Below are 19,745 nucleotides of genomic sequence, written 5' to 3' on the forward strand. Positions count from 1 at the left end.
ATGAGCTTGGCCATTTCGGTTTTGCTTACCATTCTTAGGGTTGGCACTTCCCCTATGTTGCAAAAACTGGTGACTGCATGAATCGCCTGAGGCGTAATATCATGCGTCCTCTCCAGGTACATCTTGTCACCGTGGACTCTGCTCAAAATAATCCTTATGTGATCCTCCATAAAATCTTCTAGAAAGTATACTGCATTATGGAGTTTCTTCTTCTCTAAGATACTAAACTCTGGTTTGATCTTTTTGTCCTTGTCTTAAAATAGACCTAACTGGGTGTGAATAGCTAAAGACCCTAGGTCTTCTATTTTGCAATCAATACAATCAAAAATTCCTTCTTCAACTATGACTCTAGCCGGAACTTGCGATAGGGCATTATATTTGGACTTCCTCTGAATAAAACTTTCTGACTCAATGGATGTACTAGAACTGGTATGAGATGCGGAAGCCATTGTTGAGTATTTTCAAGAACACGAAAAAATACCTTTACAACGCGAATTTAGGGCTTCCTAATTCTGCTTCACTTCACTCTTCATCAGTTGCCAAATCACCGCTTTGAGTTCTCCATGACCGCTTGCAAACTTGATTTGAATCTCCTTCGAGATTTATCAATTTCTTGAAATCTTGGCTCAAATCGCCTTTTCTTCACTCTGCACTTGAAAACTTTTCTTTGCTTTGAAAACAAATAGTGAGAAATGATTTGAAATATGCTTTTATACATGTCTCTCACCTACTGCCATTAATGCTCCTCCATTAGGGCGAAAACCCTAATTTGCCTCTTTTACCATTTCCGGTCTTCTGCCGAGTGACAGGTATCACATACCGGTTAAGGTCTTTTACCGGTGTAACCGAGGGTTCACAATTATTTTGCCATTTGCTCCCCCTAAGCCTCTTTGGAGCTTAGTTTACCGGTTTCGATATTTCCACACTAGGTGCAGAAACCGGTTCCTCTTCCAACATTGTTGGTTTCTTACTCCAGGTTTTGTTCATGTCCACTTGAACTTTTTCAACATCAACTTCTCCTTTCTGAGTGACTGGTATATCATCAAATATACTCTTTCTGCTTCTGCAGAATCTTGCACTGTGACCCAGTTTGTTGCAGTGATAGCAAACCAATCCAGGTGCTCTCCAAGGTCCATTGTTCATATTTCCATTCTTACTTCTACATGTAGCCATAGTGTGTCCATGTCCATGACAAATCCAACAATTTTCTCTCCATCCGGTTGCCGGTTGATAACCATTGTTGCTTAACTGATAATTGTAGGCATTGAACCGGTTGGGGTTCTGGTTTACAAAAGATTCTAGACCAACTCCTTGGGTCCTCTGAGGATATCTTCCAGTATTGTTCATGACAGACCTGCATTGAGATGCTCTATGCCCAAACTTTTTGCATGCATAACAATGATAATTGAACTTATTGGATCTAGGTACATTGTTGATAAAATATGGAAAATTATTGTAGGATTTGCTCCTACATACATTGGTAGTGTGTCCTTCTTTAAGACAATTAAAACAAACAGGTTTGAATTTTTGCTTACCTTTTCCTTTGAGTGTCGGTTGCTTTTTTGATGCTTCAGCATTTGTTCCTGAGGATTCTCCTTCCTCATGTCCAGAAAAACCAAGACCATTGGTGTTCTTTGCCAGTCTAGATGACTCAAGCTTTTTCTCTAGCTTGACTGTACTTTTTCCAAACTTAGCAAGTATTTCCTTTGACTAAGAGAGTTCTTTGGAAATAATAGTATTTGTCTCCATTAGACTTGCACTTTTAGAGATGACTATGTTCACTTCACCTTGCATGTCTTCCTTTTCCATCCTACTCTCATGAAGGTGAGCAGTCAGTGCACTAATCTCTTGTTTCAACTTGGAGATCTCATGATCTCTATCCTTTATCCGATCTTCAGCTTTCCTACGGTTCTCAAGCTCTTGACTAAACTGGATAGTCAGTCCTTCCAACTCCTTTCTTATATTGGAGTTTGGATCATTCAGCTTATTCACTTCTGCAATCATGGCTTCCATATTAGCTTCATCTTCAAAACTACTTTCAGATAGCTCCATTAGCTTTTCTGCATGTTCTCTCCTTTTTGCTTGAGATGCCTTGTATTTGACCATAAGATCATCATAGGCTTGCTCAGAATTAGTGAGCCGTTGAGTAAGTTCCCTCAAAGTGTATTCCCCCATATCTCTTTCCAAGTAGTTAAACTTATAGAAAGGTAGGCTCTAATACCAATTGATGAATACTAAGAGGGAGGGTGAATTAGTATGCCAAAAAATCTTTGTACTTAAACACTTACAAAGTCTAAAGATAAACTGGTAAAACAGTCTAACAGACAGACCAGTTATCACACATGCAAACCAAAACGCAAATAAAGCATCCACCCACAAAAGCAATACAACCATAACACAAGATATTTGACGTGGAAACCCAACTGCGAAAAACCACAGTGAGATGGAACTCACAAGTCACTATCTGCAGAATAGAAACCAGACCGATTAAGGTCAGACTGGTTAAGGTCTTACAATGTTCTTCACCAGAACAGATCCTGTTAGGAATCTCAATCTCTATTTGGAGATAAGTCCGATTAAAGACTACCTTGTTAGAAGATTTTAAATTCACACAAGTGAACCACCTTGTTAGAGGATTTTACAAAGGCTTTGAGGCCTACCCAATTAAGGGCTATAGACTTGTCAAAGATGTGAGTAATGAACAAGTGTTTGATCTATCTTATAGCACAAACTACTTGATTAGATCTAGTATAGTTCACTGCTAATGCACTCTAGCATTATTTCAGTCTTCTCTATCTCTTTATGTTTACAACTCAATCTTCTCAGATAAGATCGCTCTTCAATAACTCAACTACCACCTTAAACCCTAGCCACAACATAAACCCTTTCAGCAACAGCAACAACAACTCAAAACCCTAGACATGATGTCCTTTTAAAGGAATCTGATTGCATGTCAGTCCAATAGGATTACATTACAATTTCCTAGGTTAAATGAATCTAGACATACATAGTAACATGACACAAAAAGCACCGTCAGTGTGTCGGCACCATCAATCAATCGGTGGGTTGATAACTCATCACAAAATGCCGATTGGTAACTCATCACAGAATATTACCGGTTCATACAAAATACCGGTTGCCGGTTTGGCAAAAATGAAGACTAGTAAGAATGTGTTATGCCACTTTGCTCCCTTGTACCGGTTGAGATTCATGAACTGCTTGGGGTCGTCATGCCGCTTCAAACCAGGAAACACATTCTGTAAAATCATTAGTCTAAAGACTAGAATACAACATACTGGTTGGAACAAATATCGGTTGAGCTCTAGCTCATACATACAAAGGGGTTCTTAGTACAAGTGTGTGTCCATCAATGACAATCAAAACATAAACATCAAAAATGCCAACAACAGAGGCACCGGAACAGGAAATGATAGAAGGCACTACATATGCAAAACTTGTATCAAGTGAATCCGTCTTGGAACAAGTTTAGCCTTATCCACCGGTCAAGCAACCTGTCTCAACTAAAACTACTCAGGATACAAATCAAGGCATCGAAGGTCACAAGTCTACAACAGGAGAAGGTACTACTCAAGAATAGACATCTCAAGCACCTTCTAGCACTGAGAATGTTGCAACGGAGACACCAAGTACTGAGACACCGAAGGACTCTATAGAGGCTAAAGGAACCGATCAAAGTGTTGCCTCTACCGAGCAACCTATTGAGGGTAATCAAGCCTCACAAGCAATTGTCTCAGTTCCATCAGTGAAAGGTAAAGAAAAGAAAGTGAAAAAGCATAGTTTTAAAGTTGATTTGTCAAAACCAATAGTGTTGCCCAATGTAGACATAGCAAAATTAAAGGGGCAAGCACTAATTGATTTCGGTGAACTATGCAAAGCAAAGGCTGAACAAGAGAAGCAAATGGCCATTCAAAAGAAAAAGAAAGTACTTCAGAAGGTAAAAGCACTCCTAATAGATATGCTACCTGAAGCTACAGTATCAACTGATGCAGCCATCCACATTCAACTGGATGAACTCCTAATAAAGATAGAGACATTTGGAGTAGATGCATCAAAGTATTTGAGCAAGCTGAAAGACAAAGAGCTCACTACCAAAATTATAGAAGAGGTACAAAAAGCTATAGCTATTGGCAAAGTTAAACTTTGTCAAATTTATTGTTGAGTTGACTCCTCAACTCAAGCACATTCATTATTTATTTCAGAAACTCTGCACATTTTCTTTATTCATTAAAGACATTAAGAATAAAACAGCAGCAACTGAGAAAGAGATCACCGATCTCTCAAATAAGTTGACCACCGAGCCAAATTCAGTTTAGAATTTTTATACAAAGCTTCAACAACTCATGGCTCAACAATTGGACTTAAGAAATGAAGACCACAAGATCAGGATGGACATAATGACACTTCAGACATTATTACTTCCTCATCTTTCATCAGTCCAAGAACAAATCAACCAAGCCACATACTTATCTACTACTCAAGAGGGAAGCACTCTAGATGGCTCAATATCACTATTGGCTGATATTCAAGCACATAATTCTTTAATGGATAGTGTAAAGGATGCACTCTCTGTCACTCTCGCTGACGCCCAGACCAAGTACAAATCCATTTTTGACTAGTTATCACCCCCGAATGGAAATTAAGTTTTTGATGTTTGTCAAAAAGGGGGAGTGATACTATATTTGGGGAGTAATATGTTACAGTACTAGGGGAGTGATACAATATTAATATAGATTTGGGAGAATGATATAGTATTACACAGGGGGAGTATATCAGGCAGTGTAAGTAGAGTATCCAGGAGTAGTGAACCGAGCAGTATATAGAACAGTAAGCAAAGCACAAGAATAGATCACCAAGCATGCAAAATTAGAGTTATGTACAATATATTGACAAGGGGAGTATATCTGATATATTATTTTATTGACTATTGTATATACTGTCAGTATAGTCAAATTTTGCAAGTATATAGATTATTGTGTTATAACTTTGAAAGTAGTTTTTGCCAAACATCTCAACTAATGTCAAAAGGGGAGATTGTTACTACTTATCAGATTGCCATTAGTTTTATGTCAAAGTTATACTATATACTCTAGCCGGTTATCTATTACCGAAATATTCAGTTGGTATGTACAGTCTAGTCGGTTACAGAAGAAAGCAGTCATAGAACACAATATACACTAAGCTGTCTACCGAGTATCTTTACATGTCTACCGAGCAGCAAATATGACACACCGAGTTGATTTACACTGAGTGAAACATGTTACCAGATTCATTGAACCTGGACATGCATATGAAAACACGTTACAAGATCGAGGCACATCTAACCATTATCGCATTGGAAATTGCACTTGAAGATCGTGTATGATTTTGAGGTCATCTAACCAATGAAATATTCTACATGGTTATTCATTCAATAAATCATGTTTGTAAGATCAAAGCAATGAATTGGATCACCGTCATAAGAGATCTATTTATACAACATGAGTTAAAGAGTTAAAGGTGTGTGCATGAGTGTAAGAAGACTATTACAAAGACATAGAGGTCATTGAGAAGGTTTTCAGAGAACAGTCGAAGAATAGAGTAAATAGAAGGGTTTACCAAGTTACTATATGGGTTACCGAGGTATACTATAAGCAAGGTAATCTATTCTGAGCACATAGAATCTGCTATAACATTCTAGATGTAAAGTTGCAGATATTTGAAATGATTTTATTGTAATATTTTGAAGTTGTAAGAGAAACCTTTAACAGGGTAAAAGACTCTAATCAAGTCTATAAATTGTAAAACCTCTAACCAGGTGCAACATTTAGATGAAGTGTTGTAAAATCCTTTAGCAAGGTAGATGTAACAGATCTTGTTACTCCTAATAGGGTATGCTATCAGAAATAGCTACACATGTAGCTCTAACTGAGCACTCTTTATTATTGTAGTAGTGAAGTTGTGGGTGCCATCCCCACCACAATTTTTCTCTCTAACCAAGAGTTTTTGCATAATCAAAATATATGTGTTATGGAGTGAATCATGTATGATTGTTATCTATTTGTTTTAGTTTTATATTATGTTACTGCACTATTCGGTTTATGCATAACAGTAAAGATATTGTTGAAGAAATGTTTTGAAGTACTAATTCACCCCTTCCCTCTTAGTACATTAGCTTTCCATATTGGGCCTAGCAGTAGGTGCAAAAGATGATCCCGCTTTCATGATGAAAAATAAGTACCTAAGAAATAGTTCTTGGTGAAACCGTAAAGAACTCTTTCGATCGCTAGTGAAATTTCTCAAGAAGATATCGATCGCATTGAATTGCGTTAGACTCTCTCTGAATCACTCTAAATGAAAAGTGATGAAAAATGAAGTGGATTCAACCTTTTAACCTCCAAGAAACCCTAATCTATCATTGATATGAATGACTTCCGGTGAAAGATACCAGATCTCGGTTGAACATCTCCTTGTTGGATAAGTATTTCCAATGTCTAGAACATCTTCAAGAACCTCTTCCCGGGGCTTAAGTAGCATTGTCATGAATTTTGCCTTACCCTAAGGCATCTGCCTTAGTTACCGAATGAGCTTCCTATCGGTGCAAGAGAAACCTCCTCTATCAGTTGAGTAACTGGAGCATTTCCATCTACTGATTGATCATCTAACTTCTTGACCCATTTCTTTGTTGGAATCCAATAAGACTGAGGGGGGGTGAATCAGTGTTCTATCGGTATGATCAATTTTAACCTTATTAAAATATGAATACATCAACTAGTATACTGATACATAAACAATTGAAAGAAGTAAATCAACCAATAAGCCAATCACATAAATGAGAACCATAACACACAGAATTATATGTGGAAAACCTCAAAGAGGAAAAACCACGGTAGGATTTGTGACCCACAATATCAATCTACTGGCCATATGAAAAGATATTATAAAATATAGGGGGCCTGCACTTGTAGGAAGGCTTACAACCTAGAGCACACTACTCAATCACAAAAGGAGCCTCACTGACTACATATAAATCCAAACTTCAATCTGAAGAAATGATTAAACTGCTAAGATAGCATCTTCTATGCCAAAATACAATTCCAGTTAAGCTCTATCTGTTCCGGTATGAAACCCTAAACCCTTTACCAGAATACCTCTTTACAAAAATAACCTCACATACATAATCACTCAGATATTTCGCATCTCCTTCATTATTCTGTTCCCAATTACACATTCACACACAAAAAATGATCGCTCAAAATGATGTAATCAACTAACCACAATTTATCATGTCTTATGTCGGCTTACAAAGATAATTATAATGTTAATATACATGTCAACTAGATAACATAAATACATGAATATAAAAAAAAATTGCCGATGCCATATCCAAGAGATGTCAGCCTCCAATACCGATAACCATGTCGGACTGCATTGCCAGTAGTCAAAGAAATCCATCTTGTGTGTGTGAAAACTGGATCGTATCTATATTTGTATCTAAATACACAACACTTCAATTAAGTCATTAGATGCATGGTCAATTAATCAATAATCAATAATAAACAGTAAACCATAAGAAAGCAACCTATTTCCTTCTAGTAGATGCAAGTTTTAGTCTTGCTCTTAGATTTCAAATGCAATACCAGTGACTAGACAACACCTAAACAAAGGATTTAATCTATATGAGCATAAGATTGAGCTAAATGAATGCAAGATTAAGCTACATATGCATGATTAATCTAACATGATTTAAGAAATATTTAAGCTAGATGATTTAATGAGTATGCAATAACTAATATGTAAATATCTCAATGCACAATTCTTAGTGAACCTAGAGAAAAAATAGCATAATAACAATATATTCTCCAGGATCTTTGGTTAAGAGATGAGAGCTTGATTTATGGAAAATTCAGAAAGAAGCCAACGAATGAGAACAAATGATGATGAGTGGTCAAGATTTTCCAAGAGGAAGCACAATCTAGGTGAATTGATGTGATTGGTTGTTTTTCTCAATTTTAAAGGAAATTGAACTAAAATTAAGATAAAATAAAAAAACCTGATAAAATAAATAATAATCTCAAAGAAAGCAATTAATTATTTTAATTTCTTTCTTTGAGATTATTTATCATTTTTTAATTTGATTTCCAAGATTATCTCCGTTTGATTTCTTTTCTCAATTTTTAATTCTTTTTTTTCCAATTAATTCCTTTTTCGAAGATTTGTGCTCATAATTTCCAATTCCTCTTTCTTGATTTGTTTCCTTTTTTGAAGATTAATGGCAATTTTTATTTATTTTTCAAATTAATTCCTCTTTTTGATGATTTAATGGAAAATTAATTTATTTAATTGAATATACTAGGATATTTAATTAAAAAAATAGGATAATTGTTTAAAATGATTTACTCGAAATGATCAATTAAATAAATAATTATTTAATCAATATTGGTTGATTAATTTGCCATGTAACATTTGATGATTTAACAAACTAATTGTGTGCTCAAGATTGATTTAATTGCCTTTGGTTAGGACCTTGGTGATGTTGCCAAGATTAGGGGGTCTATGGTTTTAGATGACCATTTTTAGGATATTACATTTGCCCCTCTTTGAATTGATGTGCGAGCAGCGCATTGGTTCAAAGAATAGTTGATGTCTAGGAAATGCTAGTTCTGAACTTGATTGATCACGAACGAAAGGAAGAGAGAGGTATTCAATTTTTTTTGAAGCGATGAAATTGAACAGACTGATTGAAAGTGATACCGTTCTTGAACTTGATTGAACTAGGACCGATGAAGAGAAAAGATACCGAACTTGAACTTCATTGATCAAGAAGCAAATCTTACTGATCTAGAACTTGATTGAACTAGACACGGTGAGCAAAGATAAAATCAATCTTGAACTTGATGGATCAAGACATGATGAGCGAAGATAAATTGTTTAGCTTGATTTGATGCAATGAAATTGAACACCTACTTAGATTGAGTGTGTGATCAAAGATACTCTTTAAACTCTTGATTGAGTTTAAACGAATAATCAACTTGATGAAAAATGATGAAATTGGTTAATGTTAAGAGACTAATTCAGACAAAGACAATATCAGCTTGATATGAAGTGATGAAGCTAAGATGCCCCTAGCGATGAGGTCTTTTTTCATGTTTGATAAAGATTAGCTACTCGACTTGCAACAATGGTTTTAAAAGAAATTCTTGACTTTGAGGATGATAATCACTCATGATGATGTCATGAGTATGCTCCCTCAGGAGTGAAATCAAAAGATAGCCAGGGTTGTGCAGTGATTTCAAGAAATTTGATTTTGAGAAATGATAAGTTATTTGAGCACAAAGATTAATGTTGAAGATTAAAATCAGAGTTGATTTGAGAATTAAATTGAGATTTAGCGTAGATTGATGAGAAATTGAGCACAAATTGAAGGAAAGAATGAGTATTTGATGAAAGTGCTAAGTGGTCACAATTATGCAAAAATGACTAGGAAGATGATCTCATATTTTGATTTTGATCATGAAAATGGACTCAGGACAGCTGATTTAGCTTAGGGTACAAGTTTGATGTCCATCGGAGCAGTTGAAAAACTAGGGTTTTAGGCTATATAAGGGTTTCCATGTGTCATTTTCAATGATATATACGATCTCTTGATTTGATTTCATCATACTTGTGTTGATTGATTATGAGATGTCTTTATATATGCTTTATTCTATATGTATGCATATCTTCTCATTATGGATGAATGTAATGCAAATGCAATATGGATGTTTATTTTTGTTTCTTTTTCATATGCAAATAAATGATGAAAATGAGTAACTAGTAATGCAAATGTTTAGTTTTCTATGCAATTATATGAATGCAAATGAATGTATGGATCTATATAAGATGCTTAAGCATGTAGCTAAGATCTCAATGTAATAACCCACCAAAATTGATCCAACAAAAATTGAGTATTATTTTTTTTTTTTTTCTTTTCTTTTATTATGTTTTATTCAATTGCATACTCTGGGCATCCATCCAAATAGGATTGGGCAATCATCCATTCGGGATGAGCTTCTAACCATACGGGTTAGGCAATTGTCCATACGGGACGTAAATTCCATCTATCCAATACGGGATAGGCATCTACCCATACGGGGTAGGCATCTATCCAAACGGGATAGGAGATGCTCTGGCCAGAGACTTAGACTCATCGGGACCATTCGGGTCCTGAGCCACTCACTAAGTACTACATTCTTCTAACAAGAATGCACCGAGGTCGTCGTCCTTAGGAGTAATAAGAAAAATAACACAAGCTTGAATTCCGCCTCGGAATTTGGCTTAAAGCCTCGGGAAGTCAAGCGAATCCATACGGGATTCCTTCCGAGTATGCATTGAATTAAGTTTGATTATCTTATCTTTCAATTAGGATTCTTACTCAACCAAGCCTAGACCCCACCCACGAACGCCTGAGTACGAGGGACAACTCCGTCCCAAGACTGCCTACATACCCACTTCGGCGTGGGATCAAGGCGTAAAGTATGTAGTTCTATCTTCTAATCTATGGTTTGATGTAAACTGATTTTTGTGGGTACGCAACCCTTTCTAGGGTCAGTGTCCCAGACAGTTTCTCTGCGGTTGCTACCCACGAAGGTAGCACTTAAGCGAAGGCTCAAGATGGCCTATTGCTTGTGGCCTAACAAAATAACTAGATCCTAATACTTAACATGAGCGTCACCCAATTACAAATCACCAATATCCCTTCGAGGTGAATAAATAGATAAATAAAGTCATTTTCACGAGAGCTCTTAACTAGACCATCCCTAAGAGGGGTTTACTATGGTTTATCTCAACGGATGTGAAATTCAATTAAAAGTTATCTTATTAATTATCGATCCAAGAGGGATTACCCGCCCCTTGGATTTTTAACTTCCAAATGACCCTTATTACTCCCCGACGATTTATAGGGACGATGCCACAGACGTCGTTAATGCAGCTTTATTAGGCGCTAAGTGCAGTAGTTCAACACGACGGCATTACCCGTAAGCGTGACCCAGAGGCACCGTATATACCGAACGCTGCTAGTTTTAGTTTTCCAACTCCATTTGTTTAGTTTTCTAAACTAACATCATACTTGAATATAATTATGAAATGGATGTACATAATTTAAACCTTAAATACTATTGAACAAAGAATATCATTATTCTACAATTAATTGGATTAATACATGTATTGGCATGGTAATGATAATTGCGAACTTACGAGTAATTGCATGAAAAATACGAATTAATCATAATGCAATGCAAAAGTAACGTCATTTATATTCAAAATGCAGAAATGTTTTCTCTATCGCAAGACTTAATTAGTTATAAGGTTACAAATTTCTCATGAGTGACCAAATTGAATAATAATGAGACTTTACTTATCTCCAAAAATTATGGGTCAAATAATCCATTCATTTCTCTAAGGAATTGAAATAATACATTGAATTCAACTCTTGTTAATTTTAAGGAAATTAAATTTAACTAAACAAATGTACATGAAAAAGAAATTAATTTAATTTTAATTTAAAACGATACACAAAAATACTTAAATGTTAAATCGAATGTTAAAACTTCCATCGAAAATTCCTACGGCAATCTCGTTTCATTAATATATATATAAAACCAGGGGGTGGGGACCACGGGTCCCGTCACTCCCTGCGGTCCTGCATATGCAGGCCCGTAGGGGTTGGCGGGGCCACGTGGTCCCCTCCACTCCCCTGCGGCCACTTGTAGTGACCGCAGGGTAGTGGGGGGGGCACCACTAACCCTGCCGGTTTTCGGTAACGCCGCTCCGCGTACACGCGGTTATTTTCGGGTCTGTGCGTACGTGCGGATATTTTTGGGGTCTGTGCCGAATGCAGTGATTGATAATGCAACATTAATATTTGTAAATTGACATTAGGATTATAAATATATATATATATATATATATATATATATAAATATATATATATATATATATTTATATATATATATATATATGGTTTCAAATTCTTTACAAAGGATAATTTTTATTTAAGAAGGTAAGAACAGGTAAAATAACTGAGCATTTCTTGGTTTGTCTCCTTACAGAAACCAGACTTTTAATGTATATATATATATATTTTTATCTGAATCACAGAGAGAGAGAGAAAGATTTATCCAGCCATTACAGGAAGGGAGTTGTTCTCAGACTTCTCAGGAAATTGGTTTGTTTCCAGGGTTATTCTCAGAGTCCAGGAGGATTTATTCGACTGGTAATTTCAGTGAGCTCTTTGTTCAATCCACAGAGAGTTTCAAAAAGAAAATAATAATAAGAATACTCCTTAAATGAGATTTGGATAACAATAACCAGAGAGATGAAAGATGGTTCTTCTTAGCAAGAATCGAAAAGAATAAGAGGAACAATTTAAATCTGGATCTAGATTTAATATTACATTATTATTTTTTTTAAAAAAACAGTGAATCTAATTCTTTGTCAAGCAAATTTAATCTACTTCCTTATCAAGAATCTGAAACTAATAATCAACAATTTGTTCTATTCTACTCCAAAATTTAAAACTAAATTTTATCAAAGTTTGAAACAATGAATCAACAAATTTATTTTTCTTTCTATCAAACATTTTAATCTACTCCAAATCTGAACTAAATTTTATCAAAATCTGAATAATGAATCAACAATTTATTTTCCAAAATCAAGAATCCAAACAATGAATAAACAATTTAAAACATTTTAATCTAATTCTTATCAAAGTCTGAAACTAATTTCACGAATGAATTTCCTTTCCATAAAATAATCTAATCTAATCTACAACAAGAACAAGATGCACAAACTAAGCTTGAAGGAACCTGGATGCTTGCAAAAATGGTGTAGAGTCTTCCTTGATCCTCCAATTTGAAGAGAAATCCTCCCAACAAAACCTTGGCTGCAAATGAAAAATGGACTACAAAGGAGAAATTGCAGAATTTTCTTATGGAATAGCTAGCTTTTCTTTTGAGACTTGTACCTATTTTATAAAGCAAATTTCAAATTCCCACTACCTAATTTTAAATTAAAAAAAATGAGATTCTCTCCCAATTTGGCCTCCATGCAAATTAATTGGGCTTAGTGGGAGGAGTTACATGCAAGGAGGTGGAGAAGCCTCTAGAAGCTTCTTATTCCTCCTACAACATGTGCCTTAATGTGAGGGAAATTAAGTAACTAATTTAAAATATATATGCATTTTCCATGTGTGTGGGGTTTATTATTATTATTATTATTTTTTATTCCCTTACAATATTCATTCAATAATTCATCCAAAGAATATAAGTAGAGTTTTGTAATTTAAAACAAAAAAGGGTGATAAAGGAGGGTTGTGACATCCTCCCCCCCTTAATCTGTGCGTCGTCCCGATGCACTTATTAAATGCATTCAAAAGAGTTTATAGTTCATGATCAAAATAAAAAGGGAAATAGCTGCTGCATCTCCTTAGTATCCTCCCAGGTGGCATTCTTCTCGTCGTACTGGTCCCATTGCACTTTGCACTGATCAACCTCTCTGTTGCGCAACTGGCACTGGCGCCTCTCCATGATTCTGAATGGCTCTATCATTATTCCCCCCATTTCTTGGACCTGCAAGGCATCCCAATTCAAAATGTGTTTCTCATCAGGTACATATTTCTTAAGAAGAGATACATGGAAGACATCATGGATTCGGCTCAATTGGGGAGGCAAGGCCAACCGATAAGCAACTGGATTAATTCTTCCCAATATTTCAAAGGGTCCGACATAACGAGGTGCAAGCTTAGTCTTTTTCCCAAATCTTATGGAACTCTTGTGTGGCCTAACCCTTAGGAAGACTTTCTCTCCTACTTCAAACTCCCTTGGTGTTCTGTTTTTATCTGCATAACTCTTCTGCCTATCCGAGGCTTCCTTCAACCTTTGCCTAATTTCCTTAGTTTTCCTTTCCATTTCTCTCAACATATCTGGCCCAATAATCACTCTATCTTCAAGACTATCCCAACTCAAAGGTGTTCGACATGGTCTACCATACAAAGCTTCAAAAGGTGCCATTCCCAAAGATGTTTGATATGTATTATTGTAGGCAAACTCTACCAAAGGTAGGTACTCTTCCCATTTTCTCTGTTGGTCCATGCAGTACATACGAAGCAGGTCTTCCATAATCTGATTTGTCCTTTCTGTTTGACCGTCGGTTTCAGGGTGGTATGCGGTGCTAAAATTTAGTTGAGTCCCTAGAGCTGATTGAAGAGTGGTCCAAAACCTGGAAGTGAATCTTGCATCTCTGTCTGATATGATTTTCTCTGGTACTCCGTGCAACCTAACTATCTCCTTAATGAAACGTCTAGCCAAGGTGGGTGCATCATCTGTTAGATTTCCTGGTATAAAGTGTGCCACCTTAGTGAGCTTGTCAATTACCACCATTATTGCATCATGCCTAGAAGGTGACATGGGTAGCCCTTGTACAAAATCCATACTAATAACTTGCCACTTATGTTGGGGTACATCGTGCGATTGTAACAATCCAGCTGGGTGCCTATGTTCTGCCTTGACTCTTTGACACTCCAAACATTTGGCTACATACTTGACAATATCGTTCTTCAACCCTTGCCAAAAGTATAACTTCTTTAGATCTGCATAAAGTTTGTTAACTCCTGGGTGGCCTGAATAAGGGGCATTGTGAGCCTCCGATAAAACTACTTCCCTTAAATTCCCTGAATTAGGAACATAGATTCTGTTATTGTATCTGAGTAGCCCATCTTCATCAAATGTGTACCCTTCAACCTTAGGGTCGGTCGGGTTGTGTCTTATAGTTAATTTGACTTGCTCATACCATGGGTCATGTCCTTGTTCATCCATTACTTGCTTTTTGAAAGAGGTTTTGAAGGTTGCTATAGTCATCAAGTGTCTTCTCCTACTTAAGGCATCTGCCACCCTATTTTCTTTCCCCTTAATATATTCGATCTCAAAGTCATATTCGCTTAAGAACTCTAGCCACCTTCTTTGTCTGGCATTTAAGTGAGGTTGGGTAAAGATGTATTTTAGCCCTTGGTTGTCCGACTTAAGCTCAAAGGGCTTCCCTAGTAAGAAATGTCTCCACTTTTGCAGGGCATGCACAATTGCTGCCAACTCTAAGTCGTGGGGTGCATAATTGACTTCATGAGTCTTTAGCTTCCTAGATTCATAAGCCACTACCCCTTCATCTTGGACAAGTACCCCTCCTAACCCTTCAATAGAAGCATCTGTTACAACTGTGAAGTGTCCATTTGGGTCTGGTACCTTTAGAATGGGTGCTGAAGTTAGTTTTCCCTTCAAGATTTGAAATGCCTTATCACTTTGCTCGGTCCATACAAACCTTTTGCCCTTCCGTTGCAACGAGGTGATGGGATTTGCTATCTTAGAGAATCCTTCCACAAACCTCCTATAGTAACCTGCTAGCCCCATAAAGCTTCTTACCTCTGAAACATTCTTAGGGATTGGCCATTCTACTATCGCCTTTATTTTATCTGGGTCGACTGCTATTCCTTCCTTCGATATTATATGCCCAAGATAGTGAATCTTTTCCTCAAAGAAGGCGCATTTGGACAATTTTCCATATAACTTATGTTCTCTCAATCTTTGCAAAACAATCTGTAGGTGCGCTAAATGTTCCTCTTCATTTCTAGAATAAATCAAAATGTCATCCAAGAATACCAAAACAAACTTATCCAAGTAGTCATGGAATACACTATTCATCAGGTTCATGAATGCAGCTGGGGCATTAGTTACTCCAAAAGGAACTACTGTGAATTCATAGTGTCCATATCTCGTCCTGAAAGCTGTCTTTGGAATGTCTTCTTCCTTAATTCTGAGTTGATGGTACCCTGACCGAAGATCTATCTTGGAGAAAACTGCCGCTCCTTTCATTTGGTCAAAAAGGTCCTCTATGCGAGGTAAGGGATACCTATTCTTTATGGTAACTTTGTTCAACATCCTATAGTCGATGCATAGCCTTAAGGTTCCATCCTTCTTCTTAACAAATAAAACTGGCGCTCCCCATGGTGATACACTTGGCCTTATTAATCCCTTAGCTAAGAGTTCCTCTAATTGCATTTTGAGCTCTTGTAATTCGGTTGTGTTCATCCGGTAAGGTGCCTTTGATACTGGTTCAGCTCCTGGGAGTACTTCGATAGAAAAGTCAAACTTTCTCTTAGGGGGTAAACCGGGTAGTTCTTCTGGAAAAACATCCCTAAACTCTTTTAAGAAAGGGGTATTTTCAAATGTTGGTGTATTTTCCTCCTTCCCTTCATCAATTTCGACCATAAAGATTTGTCCTCCTCTTCTCCTTTCCTTCTTTAATTGCATTGCTGAGATAGTTTCTACATTAATGGGTTTAAACTTTCCTTGGATTTTGACCCTTTTCCCCCCATCATCCAAACATTCAACAATTTTGCTATAACAATCTACATTAGCTTGATGGTCTGCTAACCAACTCATTCCCATAATTACATCATATAATCCTAAGGGTGCCACATAGAGATCTACCCTTGTTTCGAACTCAGGGAATTGTACCTTTGCCCTTGGTAAGCACTTAGTTACTTCTCTAGTTGCCTTATCCCCATATTGAACCGTCCATGATGACTCCATTTGATTAACTTTAAATGCATATTTGTTCACTAATTCAGGTGAGATGAAACATTCAGATGATCCAGTGTCAATTAGAATTGATATTGGTTGTTCAAATAGTGTACCTGTAGTTTCCACGGGAACATTCTGGTATCTTCTTCTTTGGTTCCTAACTGCTGCATGAATTCTCTGTTGGGGCCCTTGTTGGGGTTGATTGGCTCTAATTTGTCCTTGCATCCTGGGGCAGTCTCTAGCAAAATGATTTTCCCCGCACATAAAGCATCCGCCTGGAGGACCTCTCCTACCTTGATTTCTAGGGGGATCATTCCTTGTTTCATTTCCCCTGGGTGGATAAGTTATCCTGTTCTGCTGGTCATTCCTGTTATAGTTGCCTCTGTTATCATTGCCCCTGTTATTATTGCCCCTGTTATTATCATTTCCATTCCTCTGATATTGATTAGGCGGTGGTCTCCTTTCGGAAGAGTTATTCCTTTGACCCTTGTTGAAATTAGTGTTTCCATTGAATTCTTGCTTCCTTTTGAATGAGTGATTCCCATTATAGTTTCGTCCTGCTAGTGTCTGAATCTTCCTCTCTTGCCTTAGGGACTTTTCAAGTACTTCATTCATATTTCTGGGTCCATGCATGTCAACCTCTGCCCCTATGTTGGTATTCAGCCCCAAAATGAACTTCCTTGCTTGGCCTTCTTCATCCCTTTGGTACATAGGCACATACTTAAGCAACTTGGCGAATTTATCCCAATATTGTTGAACGGATAGGGACCCTTGACGTAGGTTATGGAATTCTGTCACTTTCTCATCAAAGAACAATTGAGGAAGCCACCTATCTCGAAAATGGTGAACAAATTGATCCCATGTGATTGTATCCCTGTTATACCCATTTTGTTCCTTGGTGTTGGTCCACCAACTAGCCGCCTCCCCTGTGAGTTGATAGGAGCCCCATAAAGCCTTAGTTGTTTCGCTGAAATCTCTTAGCTCAAAATATTTCTCCATTTCATTTAGCCAATTCTCAGCCCCTTCACCAATCTGCCTCCCATCGAACTTAGGAGGGGTGATTTTCTTCAAATCCTTGGAGAGTTCTAATATGTTATTTTCCTTTCCATTACCCATCACATTTCCTTGATTGCTACCAGGGTTTCCATTCTCGGTACCACTTCTATTCTCATAGTCATTCTGCCTTTCCCTAAGGTCCTGCAGTGATTGTTCCAGGAAGTTGATTTTATCTCTTTGTTCGGTTAGAAGGTCGATTATAGCTTGGACCCCATCTCCGTTATTACCTAGGTTGTGTCGATCCTCTTCATGATCTTCCTCGTGGTTTCCTTCATGGTTTTCCTCATGGCTTTCCTCATGGTTTTCCTCCCTTTGACTCCTAGTACGTCTTCCATTACCCCTTCCTCTTCCTCTTCCTCTTCCTCTTCCTCTTCCTCTTGCCATTCGAGGTTTTACCTGGAAGTTAAATTATGTAGTTAGTTTCTTTCTGAAGAATAAAATTTAATTTCTATTATTGTAAAACATTCCCTTAGTTGAATAAATTGAAGTGAGCACAAGGCCTAGATTTGAACCTTCGCTCTGATACCACATGTAATAACCCACCAAAATTGATCCAACAAAAATTGAGTATTATTTTTTTTTTTTTTCTTTTCTTTTATTATGTTTTATTCAATTGCATACTCTGGGCATCCATCCAAATAGGATTGGGCAATCATCCATTCGGGATGAGCTTCTAACCATACGGGTTAGGCAATTGTCCATACGGGACGTAAATTCCATCTATCCAATACGGGATAGGCATCTACCCATACGGGGTAGGCATCTATCCAAACGGGATAGGAGATGCTCTGGCCAGAGACTTAGACTCATCGGGACCATTCGGGTCCTGAGCCACTCACTAAGTACTACATTCTTCTAACAAGAATGCACCGAGGTCGTCGTCCTTAGGAGTAATAAGAAAAATAACACAAGCTTGAATTCCGCCTCGGAATTTGGCTTAAAGCCTCGGGAAGTCAAGCGAATCCATACGGGATTCCTTCCGAGTATGCATTGAATTAAGTTTGATTATCTTATCTTTCAATTAGGATTCTTACTCAACCAAGCCTAGACCCCACCCACGAACGCCTGAGTACGAGGGACAACTCCGTCCCAAGACTGCCTACATACCCACTTCGGCGTGGGATCAAGGCGTAAAGTGTGTAGTTCTATCTTCTAATCTATGGTTTGATGTAAACTGATTTTTGTGGTTACGCAACCCTTTCTAGGGTCAGTGTCCCAGACAGTTTCTCTGCGGTTGCTACCCACGAAGGTAGCACTTAAGCGAAGGCTCAAGATGGCCTATTGCTTGTGGCCTAACAAAATAACTAGATCCTAATACTTAACATGAGCGTCACCCAATTACAAATCACCAATATCCCTTCGAGGTGAATAAATAGATAAATAAAGTCGTTTTCACGAGAGCTCTTAACTAGACCATCCCTAAGAGGGGTTTACTATGGTTTATCTCAACGGATGTGAAATTCAATTAAAAGTTATCTTATTAATTATCGATCCAAGAGGGATTACCCGCCCCTTGGATTTTTAACTTCCAAATGACCCTTATTACTCCCCGACGATTTATAGGGACGATGCCACAGACGTCGTTAATGCAGCTTTATTAGGCGCTAAGTGCAGTAGTTCAACACGACGGCATTACCCGTAAGCGTGACCCAGAGGCACCGTATATACCGAACGCTGCTAGTTTTAGTTTTCCAACTCCATTTGTTTAGTTTTCTAAACTAACATCATACTTGAATATAATTATGAAATGGATGTACATAATTTAAACCTTAAATACTATTGAACAAAGAATATCATTATTCTACAATTAATTGGATTAATACATGTATTGGCATGGTAATGATAATTGCGAACTTACGAGTAATTGCATGAAAAATACGAATTAATCATAATGCAATGCAAAAGTAACGTCATTTATATTCAAAATGCAGAAATGTTTTCTCTATCGCAAGACTTAATTAGTTATAAGGTTACAAATTTCTCATGAGTGACCAAATTGAATAATAATGAGACTTTACTTATCTCCAAAAATTATGGGTCAAATAATCCATTCATTTCTCTAAGGAATTGAAATAATAC

The sequence above is a fragment of the Cryptomeria japonica genome, chromosome 3 (assembly GCF_030272615.1).
Source record: "Cryptomeria japonica chromosome 3, Sugi_1.0, whole genome shotgun sequence".
NCBI classification, from domain to species: Eukaryota; Viridiplantae; Streptophyta; class Pinopsida; order Cupressales; family Cupressaceae; genus Cryptomeria; species Cryptomeria japonica.